Genomic DNA, 15388 nt, shown 5'->3' with positions numbered 1-15388 from the left:
TAAAAAGTGAAACACTTTGTTTTTTTAAATTTAATCTTTGGCCCTTTTTTTTTTAGGACTGCAACACCTCATCCTACTCTCTGCAGGGAAAATTAATTCTATGTTTTTGTCCAAGGAGAAAAAATGAAGACATATGAATTGAATATAAAAAAACCAACAAAAAAAACTTGTTAAACTTCAAAATGCTGAATCTCTGTAATTTGACTCTGAGGAGAAGAAAAAACTACATGTCACCACAAGGCTAGAATCCTCATGAACAACCGATGACTGTCTTTTTCACAAAGCTTCTTTCTTATTTCTTTTTTTGCGTGCACTCTACAGTTAAAGTGAGATAAAATGATTAAAGTGTGTGAAGGAAAGGGAGGGTAAGTAAACCAGTAACCCTCTTCCTTAAAAAAACAAACAAACAAAAAAAAAACCCTAAAGAAAAGAAAAGAAAAACAGCCACTGACATACCTGAATAATAAAAAAGTTTGACGGAGTCCTTCATCATTCACAGGTAATTAAGAAACAATATTCAGCCCAAAAGTCTCAGCGACTTTTGTTGCTTTTCTGTTAGTTCAACTGTGAATATTAATGGTGTTTTGTTAAATGAAGGTCTAACTCCTGGTCCAATTTCATTAAGGACGTTTAGTCTTCATTACAACAAAAGGTCAAAAGCAGAATAAAACAGAGGGTCTAGTCATTGCCCTTGTTCTTTGCATGCATCAAGTGTCTACAGTAGCTTCAACAGAGACCACATGCCTTAACCAGGAATATGTGCTATGGTACAGTAAGACTTGTCAACAAATATTTGTTTAGCCAATTCAGCAGATGGTCACACAAACGTCTGATAAACAACAGACCACAGGCAGACAACAGACAACTTTTCAGACTTTTCAGCCTCGCTTCTGAAACAGTGAGCCCCAGCGAGGTGATATAAAGAAAACTGAGCAATGTTTCGCATCCTACATAAGAAAATAGTTATACCTAGACTAAAATGGAGTAGTTTTGTGTGAAAGCTGGAGAGTATTTACCATCACACAATACTGGCTGTGAAAAAGCTTCTACGAATACTGTGGCGACCCTGTTTTGTTATTCCAACTAGTCTATAGTGACAGACTAGGCAGGGTGTGCCTAAACTCTTGTTGTTCTCTGTCGTCTCAGTGCATAGCTTGTGTTTCTTTTCCCACCTCCCCTTTCTCACATCCCTTTCTTTCTGAGTGCAAAGTACACAAGTTGTCTCAAAGGTCCTTCAGAGACTGTTGGCCTATAAAGCTGCGCTAATCATCAATCATATGACCAAACATTAACAAAATTCATGTCTATGTGACAGTGCCCCCAGGTTATTTATTACATGGCTATGCTTGATATCCAGATGATGAAAATATAAATGAACATAGGTTTTACATTTCAAGCACTGGGGCTCCATGTATCCAAAATAATGAGCATTACCCTTGCTGGCCAGGATTCCGGATTTTGTTTGCAAACACCAGAATGACCCAAAACACATTTGAAGAGGCTGTTTCCAAAGCAAACCAAACAAATCCACAGATGCATATACCACCTGGGTTAACCTTATGTTGTTGCAATCTTTGCCCCTAAAATTCTCATAGGTATGTGTTATAAAAGTTATATCCTCTGGTAGTTTTGCAGTGCCAGTAGATGGAAGGACTAACTCCTAAACAAAGAAATCACATCCAGGCAATGCAATGTCCCTGGGGGGGTCTCGTGGTGCTGATCTTTCTCACATACAGTCATAAAAAAAAAAAGCCTTTAGAAGTCCTGCTGGTATTTGGAAACGTGATACATTATCAAAAACCAAGAATACTCCATGATTCAGCAGAAAAAAGCAATGCTATGGCTGATTAAAATTTATAATAATCCTTTTCACGGGTCTAGTATAAGAACCACAAAGCTGTGAGTGCTGTCATGTAATATTACACAATTATGACCAGTATAAATGAGAAAAGACCTTTACAGAAAAAACAAAAACACACACACAAAACATAAAACAAGTTCTACTGAACACAGGAAAACTACTCCCAGTACACATTCACACTCATTACTCACTGTGAACCAAAATGCCCATTTGCTTCACTATATCATCAAATGATCACTGAAGTCAGCCTTCTGTGATTGCATTCAGGCTTGACAGGCCATTACACTAAATGCACAGTAGAATTGAGAGAGCTCTAAATAATGCATCAGGTTATTAGACCAGATCTGTAGTCATTCCAGTATTGGGCACGCAAAGCCAGGCGGCAAGTTTTGTAGCTTCGGGCTTCTACTGAACGTCTCACTCTTGAATGATATACATATTGTGTGTATGCCGCTTGCCATCAATCAAATCTGTCACTGTGGTAATCATGCAAAATAGTATACTACACTGTGTGTTACAGTGGTATAAAGTATAACACTGATTTGCTTACAGAGTTGAGGCAAAGGGTAAAAGAAGACATTATGGACATTGCAAGATATAACTCTGTACAATGACATTAACCATTTTTTTGTGAAAGGCTGTAAAGTTAACCTTTTGGTTTCCTCAATATTCTTGAGAGCCAGAAATTACAATATTTAAACATCAGAACGAAGTGCTAACTCGTTTAGCAAGTTGTACCCACAAACTGAACAGGTGAAATGCACAGGCATACTTCATTCTTCTAGTCCCAAGTAGAAGAATAATACAAAGGCTAGAATGTGCTTGTCCTACATTATATGTATACACAGCAAGACATAAAATGTGGTACCTAAGTCCATTATTAATGCTCCAAAAGGTAGCAACAGCACAAACATGGTTGTGAGGTACAGTTCAGCAACTTTATCTAGAGAAGGGAAGAACGTTGCATGTGTCAGGACTAGGGCTGGGCTATATCATACCGTTCACGGTAATACCAGTGTAATTTTGGGCAACGATAGGAAAATGACATATTGCGACAGAATATGGGTAAAACGCGCATGCGCAGTGCCTTTGTTTACATACGCACATGTCGGCGACGCAGAATGAGAAGAGCGATAGTGGATCGTTAAATGAAACAGATGAACCATAATTGGTTTGTAAAAATGCTGCAACTTCAGTGGTGTGGAACTGGTTTAGCTTTCATCCGTCAGATACACAACAAAGCACTATTTTTGGTAGCGCATGCTAGCAGGCCGTCGTTATTACCGTGTTGTTTGGAAAATATGGCACACTTAAAATCAATCCTTTAATTTTTCTGAAAATTGACAGTGCCCCTCATAATCCCATGTGCCTTATGTATGAATTCTGGTTGTGTTTACTGACCTCGAAACGATTTTATGTGGTACATGGTGCTCGAATATCTGTCAAGTGTTTTAGTGCGACTTTGCTAAGCTACGAACCCGCACCGCTTGATGGATTGTTGGAGCATTACGGCTATATTAGGCAGGCGCCTCGTGGAGTGATACGTACTGTGCTTCAACATAATATTACCGTGTTGTGTGTGTAATACCTCTTTTTAAGTTTTGTGGATATTATACATGGTTATGCTGAGGATATGTCGGCCAGTTTCCACTGGAAATGCCTTTTGGTTAAACTGTCAGCAAGGAATTTGCATTTGCACTGTTAAATTTTTATATGACTTTAATATACATAAAATAATATACATAATATACATAAAAAAAAAACAGCTGCTTGTTTAAGTGAAAATACATTGATGGGGTTTTTTGCACTAATAAAGTTGTGGAGTTGTAAAGTATTTTGTCTAGTGTCAGTTATATCGTCAGTTATATCGTTATCGCAAATTTTCAAATGTATATCATGATAAATATTTTTGGTCATATCACACTGCTCTAGTCGGGACACTTATTAGTCAAAACGACCACACTACCGTTGTTATGACGGTGGAAATCAGCCATCTAAAACCGATTCCCTAGCAGCCTGTTATCACACTGTTTTTGTCTTTTTTCATTTTATGATGGTAGTCTACAGAGACTGACTTGATTTTGGAGCAACTCCCAAATGACTACTGGAGAACCTGTGATAGATTTCAAGCCAATAAAATATAACAAAAGAGAAAGTGATTTCAGTTTTCTTAAGTGATTTTTTTTTTTTCTTGGAGTTATAAACTGCTGATACCGATTTTTGCTGACTCAGATTTTCTTCTTTGCCTCAACGCAAAATATTATTTTCATAATAAAACGAATGATTGAACTTTAAATTGAACTGTAATTTCCCCCACACGGCAGTAAGTAATGGGATCTTCTCGCTGAAACAACTGAAAATAAAATTGTCTGCTAGGTATTGATAAACGAAAAATGGGTTGATGTGCACCCATCTTTGTTTCCTGACACATTATATCTTACCAAACAGTGAGTGTAACAGATTTATACAAAACAAAACAATCTATGGTAATTTAACTCAAAGGTAGGGTTAAACCAGGCAGCAGCTCAGTGGAGCTGAGAGCTGTGCAGGAGCTCAGCTCCTCCTACTCTATCCCATTATTGCTAAATCGCACACAACTCTTAAAATGCACTTTCAGACACTGCAGATTTCTTTCTTCTTCATTAAGCAGGTCATCCCACAGCTGCAGGATCGATGTGTGGTTTTCTAGATTAGACCGTATAAATTTCTGAATTACTTAAATCTCCTGATATGATCTTATTGTAGCATTATTAGAATAAATGCTTTTCTGAACAGCAAATAAGTGAGCATCTGCACTAGCTGATTCAAGTTTATGAAGGAAAAATCATTTGAACCACTGCAAGATGGTTTCAAGTTATTTTCAGCAACAGTCCAAATATCACATTTTCCTCATAATTGAAGAATATAAAGACGCTGCATTAGTTCAAACTGTCATTGGGCTGCAGTAACCCAAAGAAAATCTTGGTGTTAAAGTTGTGTGTAGTTGACAACAACAACAAAAAATCTCCAGGTTACTTTTTGATGACTTTAATGGGCCCTGGTGCAGAGTATCATGTATGTACTAGCCTTATTAACCTCAATTAAATTATATTAAAGTATATTAAATCATTTTCCCATAACATATGAGAAAAACTATTAATGCTATCAGACCTCATACCCTAAACAACAAATTCAAAATTACATACCGTATTTTCTGGACTACAAAGCGCACCCGAATATTAGCCGCACAAGCTAAAATCAGGGGAAAATCCTGTTTTGTACATACATTAGCTGCACCTGACTAAAAGCCGCAGGTGTTTCAATGTTGACTTATCATATGTAAGAGAATATGCACAAAGCGAATTGTCAGGAAAGAGATGGCTGTTTGGAGACACAAACGACACACTTTTATTAATATTTTGAAAAACAAGTTATGGGTAAATATTTGCATAACTTTTTAGGTATATGTACAAGTACCGGTAATTACAAGTGCGAAACATGTACTGTGCTTCATAAATGAGTAACAAATGTAGTACATAACAATAACCTACAGCACACCAGAAAAATAGATTCGGCCTACCTTTTAGGCTCAGGTGCAGTGACACGGCTTTAACAAGAAGAAAAGTCAGTCATTCACCACCATCTTTCTCTTCTTCCTGCGCACTAAAACCACCAAAGTCCTCTTCTCCAGTGTCGGAAACGAACAGGCTCAGGGTGGCTTCGTCATCCACTCTCCGCTTCTCTCCTTCGTTGTCACTTTCAAAACCAAAGAAATCCTCGTTGTCAGTGTCAGAGTTGAACACCCTCAGAAGGGCCGTGGCGGTGTCCTCCTCTCCATCATGCAGCAGTCCAGCCCTTCGAAATCCGTTGGTGATCGTGGATGTTTTCACACTTTTCCACGCTGTCAGAATCCACTGGTGGAGTTGGGCATAACTTGCTTTTCGTAAGTTTATCGCCGCTCATCATCCACGCCTCCCACTGAACGCGTAGCGCTACTTTGAAGTTTGTTTTTCGCGCTACTTCGTACGGCACTACGTTGCCTGGCGGACGGACATGTGACCAACATACCACTCTTGAACCCCGATACTGTGTGTCTGATCACATGCCCTTCCGCCAGGCAACGTAGTGCCATACACCAGCGGAACAAACAAAACAAATCCTCTTACGATATCACAAAAATCATGGACAATCCATAGAAAAGCCGCACCTGACTAAAAGCCGCAGGGTTCAAAGCTTGTGCAAAAAGTAGCAGCTTATAGCCCAACAATTACGGTATGTAATATACTGACTTTTTTGTGTAGCTGCTGCTACTGACAAATGCCTGAGTAATCGAATCTGTTCCTACCAAACAGTCATTACACCAAGCATTTCTGATATATTTACACTAAAACTCTCAAGTGTTAAACAGTAAAGTTTAAAAGTTTTTTATCTGACCATTCACCTTGCAGTGTAGGTGATGTAGGTTTTCACAATTACGTGCTGCAACAGCGTAGATGGTATTGTTTTCCCCTTCAGAATAAGTCTGTTTGTCATCATGGCAAAATGATCACGTCAAAGTCCATCTTCTGGAGGACAATTTTTTTTCAAAGCAATACTATCACAGCCTTGAAAGGTGCAGATACACAACTTTACAGGTGTGCAGTTGACAATGGATTCAAGGCCCAGTTTGCACTGCAAAAGAACCAAGTCAGATTTTTCAAATCCTTATATTTTAACTTCGTGTTTTCTAGCATACTTGTTTTTGTTACTAGGTGGGAATATCTTGCAATAGACGAAGGGTTCATAAGAACTAGAATAAACTGAAAGTCAATGTGTTACTTGTTTCACTGTTATTATGCACAGAGCAGAGTGTTGTGCTTTTGGAGACGGGGGCGGTCTAGCAATGCTTTTACCTTTTTTCCATACAAGGTGCATCTAATCAACCATGACATGGCTGCACGAGTTATTCAAAAACATCACCGTGTTGCCTCTGCTGTTATCTTAGCAGGAAGAAGGAAAAAAACTATCCTACTGTATATAAACGATGGACACAGCCAATGAAGCCAATGAAGCCATTTCAAAAGTGCCAACTGAATAGAGATCTGAGAAAAATTACCCAAATGCTCATTTGATTTATGATACTAATGAGTGTATAGTTATAATCATTTGTTTCAAATTTTACTGAACACAAGCTGTTTTTCATTTTATAAATTATGGTCCTATTTAGCCTGAAAAAAGACAAAAAAAAAAATGTAACAAACAACAACAAAAAACCCCAACATCATCCCCTTGCTTGTGATGTCTGGTTTCAAAACACAAGGCAAGAGCCACAGTGCTCAGCCTTAGGCTTCAACATTAGAGTCCACAAACCAGTGGGTGATGTCATGCTGGCTACATCCTCCATCACAGTTTACCATCTTATAGAAGCCATTTTTATTCTTTTTTGATCTGGTGCAGTTGATGTTCATCCTTTTCTTTTAATTTCCAGGGCAGAAAAGAAGGAGAAATGTTAAGGGGGAAAAAAATAGATTAATTTTATCTTAATTTTAAGGCTGCTTTTATCCTCCTACAAGTTTACTTACAATTCGCTCCCTTTTAAAGAACAGGCTAAGCAATTGTGCATAGAATAAGCACAAGACAACATAATTTCATGTTATGATTTGCATCAGGACTGCCATCTTGGCAAATCAAATGAAGCAGGGCTTGAGAAAGAGGGAGTTACTATGAATTTGAAATGTATTGTATATTTGTGGCAAAAGCTCTAAATATAAAAAGAACACGAGGAGGTAAAACAAGGACAGTCAGTAAATGACACAGAAGGCTGTACATATTCTGTGCGAAATTATGTGGTACTGATGGCAATTAAGGTCACCCATCTCAGCCGTATGACTAGTACAAACAGGGATAAGTTTACCTCAGCTAAAAGAAAAAGAAAACTATAGTCTGACATGCTCATCTAGACACCTCCACTGGTTTATTTAAAATACTTTGAATCTCTTATGCTGCCTGGGTTGTTTATTGAATGTGGTCTGTCTCCAAAGCAATAGTTGCAGTGTACATGCACAAATTCATAGCTTTGCCCTTTGCTAAACCACTACTTAGTCATAAGTACAAAAATATGGGTTTAACAGTGTAACATCAAACGGTTTTGTTGTTGCACAATTTCCGCTGGATTCCATAATCTTCGTTTAATCTTGGTGTTGGGAACATCACAGGATACAAATCTTTTCCCTTTCTTTATGTTTCAGTTACACCTAACTACAAGGATCATTTAGATGAGTTCCCATCTATTTCCCTGTGAATGGCTGTTTGCACTCATAAAGAGGAAATGCCATCCCACAGAAGCGAGCAGTGAGTTTCGTAGGACAAGAAGGATGCAGACGAGAAGCAGGCCAGAGAGTGAAAGGAGATGTGGGGGTATTGGAGCAATAAGAGATAAAGACATATACAGCAAGTAGAGGAGGGGTGACCTCTTTGTCAATGTGACTCTGTGTCTCACAATGGCCCACTGTACCCTGCTTGCTGTTTTGGAAATGAGGAAGAAATAAATACTATGAGGAGCGGGCACACAGCACTGTCCCAAAGACGGCGATCAACGCAAACAGCCTGTTTTTGTCATTTAAAAGGCTGACTAAAAATACACACAGTCATAAGCCACTTCAACTACTGGCTAAATATAAATACATGTCTCATCTTTGACAGGCCCTCATCTTGAGAAGGATCAGGGGGGAAAAAGCAATTTGCTATTCGTGTTGGAATCACATTTAGAGTATGATTTATTTCTGCTGGTCCTGCTTCACTCTCATTTTAAAATCAAGGAGCTCATTTGGCTAGTATCTGTTGTTGTATGCATACACACACCGATGACTAAGTTTCTCTACTGATCGGTTAGGATAACTAGGGCAGCTATTAACTGATATATCTGACTATATGTTGCTTCATCATTAAACGTCCTAGAAATTCATAAAAATATATATCCCAAGGGCCTCACGTCTTTGCTAACAATCCAACAGCCAATAATATTCAAAATATGAAAAACAAAAACTTTTAATCAATTCCTTAATACAGAGATAGAAACCGAGAAACAAATTGATTATAAAGCTTATAAGCAGCTTCTTTTGCACCATTGGCACTGTTCTCTCCACAACTGAATAACTCTCATTTTAGAAATAATTGCTTGAAATGAAATGAAATTACAAAAAAAGGCAAAAGCAAAATGTACTGAAAGACTGGAGCTCGGAGGTCAGACATACAGTGGCAGTGGAGGATGAGCAAGAGAAGAGGGCCGCAGTAATTATGCGCAGTACCACAAACTGACTCTAGCATGTCATTTTAACTGGGTGGTGAAAGCTGCAAAATAAAGACATTACCCCAATTTTGGATGAGAGGCTAGGGAGGTTCCCTGTCTTTTAACCCAAAAGACCAGCTGAGGGAGAACAAGTGCTACTTAACATGCAGTGGAGCAATGACTCATCTTTTCCTCCTTTGATTTATTCACGTTATGGCTGAAATGACACACATGTTTCTCATAATCCAGAGTAGGGCTGTGCGATATGACCAAAATCCCATATCCCAATATAAAACATCTATCGTCCGATAACGATATAAATCACAAAAAATTGAATCTTTTCTGTAAATTCTGTGAATCTCGGGTAGGTGAAGTGTTTCCAGCTGGGCGTCTTGTACCTGGAGTCGAGTGTTTTAACCGATGCATGAAACTACACATTTTTAGACATAGGTTGTAACGGCTGCCGTTTTCTTTGTGAGTATTTATTACACAGCGTGCTGCGGGGAAAAGCCTGTTCTAACGTTTGAGTCTAAGGTTTATTTTTTAGCACCTGACGGCTCTTTTTTTGCTTCTCATCCGTCAATACTCTGCATACTTTTTCAAGGGATTCCTTTTTTTTTGAAAATTCTCAACAGGATCTTGAGCTTTATTGTGAAAGGTTTATGTGGAAAATAAACAAGCGGACACGCGATGGTTTTACCATCGTTGTTGCTAACGACAACCCATAAAAACAGGCGCTTGTCCGTCTGTAGTGTGGTTATATTAAATATAAGAGAAAGCGAGAACTTTAAGAAATTAATATAGCCACTACAGTGACCATCAAAACGATGAAAAAATATTGCCGTAAACAGTTTATTTTGCGACACCACGAAACAAACGATAGCGTAAAATGAAACGATAGATGTTTTTATATCGTCATCCGATATATATCGTTATATTGAACAGCCCTAATCCAGAGACTGATGCTATAACTGGTCCCAGGTTAGACCAGCATTGTCTGCGAAATGCTTAATGCTTCGCAGTTGAGCAGCTCATCAATTCTTAAGATAAATGGTCTAGAACTGTGAGTGGTCTGGTCTGAATTAGCATTAATGTGCCCGAAAAAAATAAAATAAATTAATTTTAAAAAATTTATCACATCTTGCAATAAAACAGAGTATCCTTATTTGCCTTAACACATGAAAATCATTTAATTAAATGTTAATTAATGAACACCTGGCAGGATTTTAACTCTGAGGACTTGGAGGAATATCCCACCAAAGTCTGCATAATTTCTTCAGAAAATGGCAACAACCACATCACATTTATTAGTGCAAAGTGTTTGCACCACACACATCCTTGTGTCCCAAATGACCACCTCTATAACTACACCTTCTAACAGGTTGACATTTGATGTCAATCAATGCAAATATGATGTCTTGAATACAGATCGTGTTAATCTGAGGAACACAGAGAGCAGACATCTTAAGAGCTAGTATATGACATGCAGTAACACAATAAACATGAAGGATTATTAATATAGTAATGCACCACTTTGTGTACCCCTGTGTGATTCTAGGTATCTGTAACTGTGTGTTTCTGCTACACTTACTGGATCTACAGGGAGTGTGAGCTGCTGTGAAATATTCATACAGGGATAAGTGCCAATGTGGACCATGGCAAGAGTCCAAAATCACTCATAAGATAACTTTTTTCCCTCTGTTCTTCTTGCCATTGAATTTCCAGCTGCATCACAAGTATGTGATTACCAAACAGGAGAGTGGTCATTGGTTTTCATTGTCAGGTGCCCTTGTTACTTACAGAAGAAAAATAAATAACACTTCAGCTGCGAAAAAGATTTGGAACACAGCCCAGATGTTAGATTAACTTTCATCTCAGTCAATATCAAGTGATTATAAAACACACCCTCAACCCATGCCCACCATCTAACAAACCTAATTAAGTGATGCCATTAGAGCCTGGACGCTGAAATGAACCGTGATTGAGGACAGGGCAGGATATAACAAAGCAAGTAACAGGGAGGACCCAGACAGCGTTTTCAAGAAGGGATCATTTTAAGTGCACCCAGATATACAGAAGAGAGAGGGGAAAGCGGGAAATAAAAATCTCTGGCATCACGTCCCAAGAATGTCAGCAATGAACTTACAGACCACATCCCAACACATAAGAGTCAGAGTCAGAATCACATCCAGACCTATAACAGTACTGGAAGAAAGAGAGAGATTGCTATGGAGCGTGTGAGGGTGTAAACTAGAGGAGGACCTGCACCACAGTCCAATGTGCATGCTCCATCTACATCACATGACGCAATCCCACAAATGAATCTGAAATTGTTCTCTTCTGCCAAAAGTTTTTCTTAAAGGGAAAAAAAACATACAGTTAAAGAGAAACCAACGAAGGGGGGGGGGGGGGGGGTTGGGGGACAAAGATGAGTTTTTGAGGGAGTTAGAGAGAAAAGGGAGAAAATATAGGCGATGAGTTTTACTGCATACTTCAGGCTGGGTCACTACGAGTACTTAACACATCAAACAAACTGGATCTGGAATGACCCTGGCTACAGAGGACTGTTCTACAATGGAAATACACAGCCTTGTGACTCATGCTTAGAAAGGTATATAGAGTGAAGCCAACAATACCATTTTGGGGGGGGGGGGGGGGGGGGGACACACACAATGAAAAAAGGAAACTGAAGGAACAAGGAAGGTGGGTCTGAAAATAACACAATCTGAGATTAGTGATATATAATCTCAGATTGTGATTATATATATGTTAAAAACTCTTAAGTTAGGAAAAATAATGAATAAATAAATGCAGGAAACTGTGTAGAGAAAACAATAGAACCCCCCCCCCCCAAAAAAAAAAAGAAAAAAAAGAAAAAGAAAACGGACAACGTAGACCTAACAACAACAACAAAGCAGACAACCAGAGTCTGTAATGCAGCTAAACAACCGGCTGAGCAGACTGGTCCAGTCCTGTCTATTCACTTTGCCTCTCTCTCATTCTTCCTCCTGCAGCCTCCATGGGACTATCTCATGCTCTTTTCCTACAATCGCAGGGAGCATGTTACAGCTGCAGTAATAGCACATGACAAGGTGACCTGTGCCCCACACAGGATGGGCTAAACTGGGGTTGGAAAGGGTGGGGGGTCCCATGTCCCGTGTCCAGCCCTATGGTCTCTGTAACCCCCTCCCCACCTCACGCTCCCCCAACACCCAGGCCCCTCTGCTGGCCAGTAACGAGAGAGAGAGAGAGAGAGAGAGAGAGAGAGAGAGAGAGAGAGAGAGAGAGAGAGAGCTGCAGTGACGGCAGGCTGCCCCCCTTATGCTGGGCCCCTTGCTGGACTCTGGAGGGGAAAGAGACGAGGCAAGGAGAGGCCCACTCAAACACACACCAAAAGTCTTGTTTATGTCTATGTTGAATTTGACAGAAAAATGCACATTCTCTAGCACACGGAGTCACACACGCAGAAAATCCAACTGGACAGAACCGGACACACTACAGACATGTGGGTGAGGTGGATGCAAAAACACTTAGCCGACATGTCAGGTTATATAACCACCATAAACTGCTCTCTCTCATTCAGGAAATAGTCCTATTAAAAGACATAAACTTAAAGAATTCACTGTTTGTATTTCTATAAAGAAGTCAGATTTTGAAAGGTGAAGAAATGTACAATGCCATTAAAATTTTGTACTTTACCTATTTATATACTAAAATAAACAGAGAAAAAACAAACAAACAAACAAATCACTACACGCAAACTGCCCCAGTTAAAAACAATGACACAGTTTGCTTTCCAGGAATAATTCATTTCAGCATGATGCGCTCCATATACATCATGTTACCTGTGTGATGCTTCTGGCCTAGAAAGCATCAACCACAAGATGTAAAAGAGGACCCAAAGACATTAGTGAGAACTTAACACTTCATTAGTCTTACAGGCAACAGAACATAAGTGTCAAAAAGCGTGCATGTGCAGAGGTACGTATAAGTGGGTCTTCACAGCAAAGCACAGCAGCTTCTCTCTTTCTATAGGGTCACATGTAAGAGGAAGCAACCAATTACCCTAGTCATGAAAAAGAGGAGGGGGCTGGGGTATTTCAGTGTGTAGGAGACCTAATGGGTTGTGCTATCACCACAGCATACCCCTCCATAAACAACCTGCTACCTGTTACTGTAAATAATGACACAAACCAGGCCCTTTTCGTAGCTTCCCGCGAACCGTCTGTGCTCAGTCCTACAACAAAAAGGATTTACGTCACCGAGCCTAGTTTGTCTTGATTTAGGTTGAGTTCAGGCCCTGACCCAAATAATATCGGTTCTTGAGTAAATTTCCAAGTTGTTTGAATTCAGAACATCATTAATAATATGTTAGTTAAGACACTGGAAAGAGACAGACCATTTATTTCACAATGCGAGTTGTGTACGCTGATACATTAACAGGCTGCTTTATTAGAGACTCAATAGAAATCCAGTCTAATCCAAAAACACTAATTTTACAACCTTCTGAGTTTCTGTTGACATCAAAAGGCGGACAGTTTCTATTTTAGGTTTACTATTGAAGTCATACATTTTGTGGAAATAAAATCCACTCTGATTTCTATAATTATTTTATTAGTCCTTTATTTATCCAGGTTAAATTTTCACTGAGATTAAAAACTCATTTAATAATAATAATAATAATAATAATAATAATGGATACTTTATTGATCCCCATGGGGAAATTACTTGTTTTTCTCTGCATTTGACCCATTCACTCAGTGAAGCAGTGGGCAGCCCACTAAGCAGGCGCCCGGGGAGCAGTGTGTAGGGACGGTACCTTGCTCAGGGGTACCTCAGGGTAGCCGTTAAGTGGATTCGAACCGCCGACCTTCCGATCATGGGGCGACCACTTTACCTACTGAGCTATCCCTGCCCCATTTCCAAGAGAGACCTGGCATCATAATAAACATAATAAAGTAGAATCATCACCTTAGACAAAATTTACAAAAACTGAAATTTTGTAAATGTCTAAGAGCTGGTGTATTGGCCTGGAATAGAATTTACAGCTATATGTATGTAATAAAGTGAACAAGTGTGTATCTCCCATTTTTTCATCAAAAATGGATAAATGTGAGCCCACTGGGAAAATAAGCAGTATATATACCCCTTGCTATTAGTTTTACCTGGACCCATAAGTTAGTTAAATGAAGAACAGTGGTAGGCAACCTGTGAGCAGAAGGTTGTTAAAATTTCAGACTTGAAAGAGACAGGAGGCTTGTGTTAATTAATGGTGTCATTATTCTTAAATGGCTCCATTCCCCATTACTATTAATGTGAGTGCTTAAGGTGTAGTAGTATAAATAATTCCAGCCAAGCAGAAAGCAGTATGTGTTGTGTTACAGTGAAAGGGATTCTGCTCCCATGCTCACATAACAGTAGTAGCACAGGAACACTATAGCTGTAAGCTATGTGACAGGAAAGCTGAATTGTACACCAAGTACATCAAGTCACTGCAGCTTCTCAGTATCTTATCATGTTCTTATTGAGCCAATAAAATGTCAGCTGATATCAGTTTGTTATTAAAGGTGAATAAGAAAGCAGCAATTTAATATTAATATTTTCACTCTGTAAAAGTTTTTATGGGGACATATAACAATAAATTTTAAGTAACCCTGATATTCACTTTTGCATATAAACACACCTTAGTTTTGGGACTGTGACTGATTTAGGTAACTTTCCAAAATTTAAAAACTACTGACGCTTTCACTGAAAATTTATTTAACTTGTCATGGGGTAATTAACTTATAATCACTCGGGTCCATGTTAAAAAAAAAAACATCTAGACACTATGGGAAATTTTGCGTATGAACAAAGTTGCATAATTTCTTAGTGTACCAATATACCGTACTATTGCACATTGCAAAGTATGATTTAAAAAACAAAAGAGAAAGAAAGGTCTCACCTGACGCTTTAGCATGTCCTTGCACAATAGGTAAGACGTGAAACCCTTCTTCAATTTATCCCAAGTTCTTAATCCTGTTTAACAGAAAAGCAAAAAAAAGTGCAAGACGCAAGTCACTGAGTGGGCCTTTTCCAACAGTACCTGACCTGCAGTTACTCTTGTTTATGTAACGCTGAACTATTTTCAACAGCAACGTACATACTCAGGGGTAATCATATAGCGTTGAGTGCGGGAACAAACACCGTGATAGAGCCACAGAGTGAAACTGCGCTAAATCAGTTTCTTCTAAAGTCTCGAGCGACTGAAATCACAACAACTCAACTCTCGACCTTAACAT

The 15388-nt window shown here is 38.9% G+C and overlaps 1 protein-coding gene across 2 annotated transcripts in view; it reads right to left on the bottom strand.

Annotated features, from left to right (window-relative positions):
* The window catches only part of LOC146631855 (vitamin D3 receptor B), a 32708-nt gene that overhangs the window by 16799 nt on the left and 521 nt on the right, over window positions 1–15388 (bottom strand). Inside the window, exon 2 of one of the 2 annotated variants that reach the window (XM_085353158.1) lies at window positions 15052–15125. The gene's annotated coding sequence lies outside the window, so the exon portion shown is untranslated. Of the gene's footprint in view, window positions 1–13926; window positions 14036–15051; window positions 15126–15388 lie in introns of those variants that run through there. The other variant, XM_085353159.1, reaches the window with a different exon arrangement.

The sequence above is a fragment of the Diplotaxodon limnothrissa genome, linkage group LG5 (assembly GCF_057381915.1).
Source record: "Diplotaxodon limnothrissa isolate DT_005_m linkage group LG5, D_limnothrissa_male_GT1.1, whole genome shotgun sequence".
NCBI lineage: Eukaryota > Metazoa > Chordata > Actinopteri > Cichliformes > Cichlidae > Diplotaxodon > Diplotaxodon limnothrissa.
The sequence above is the reverse complement of the archived record's forward strand: the minus strand, read 5'-3'. Positions and strand labels throughout refer to the sequence as shown.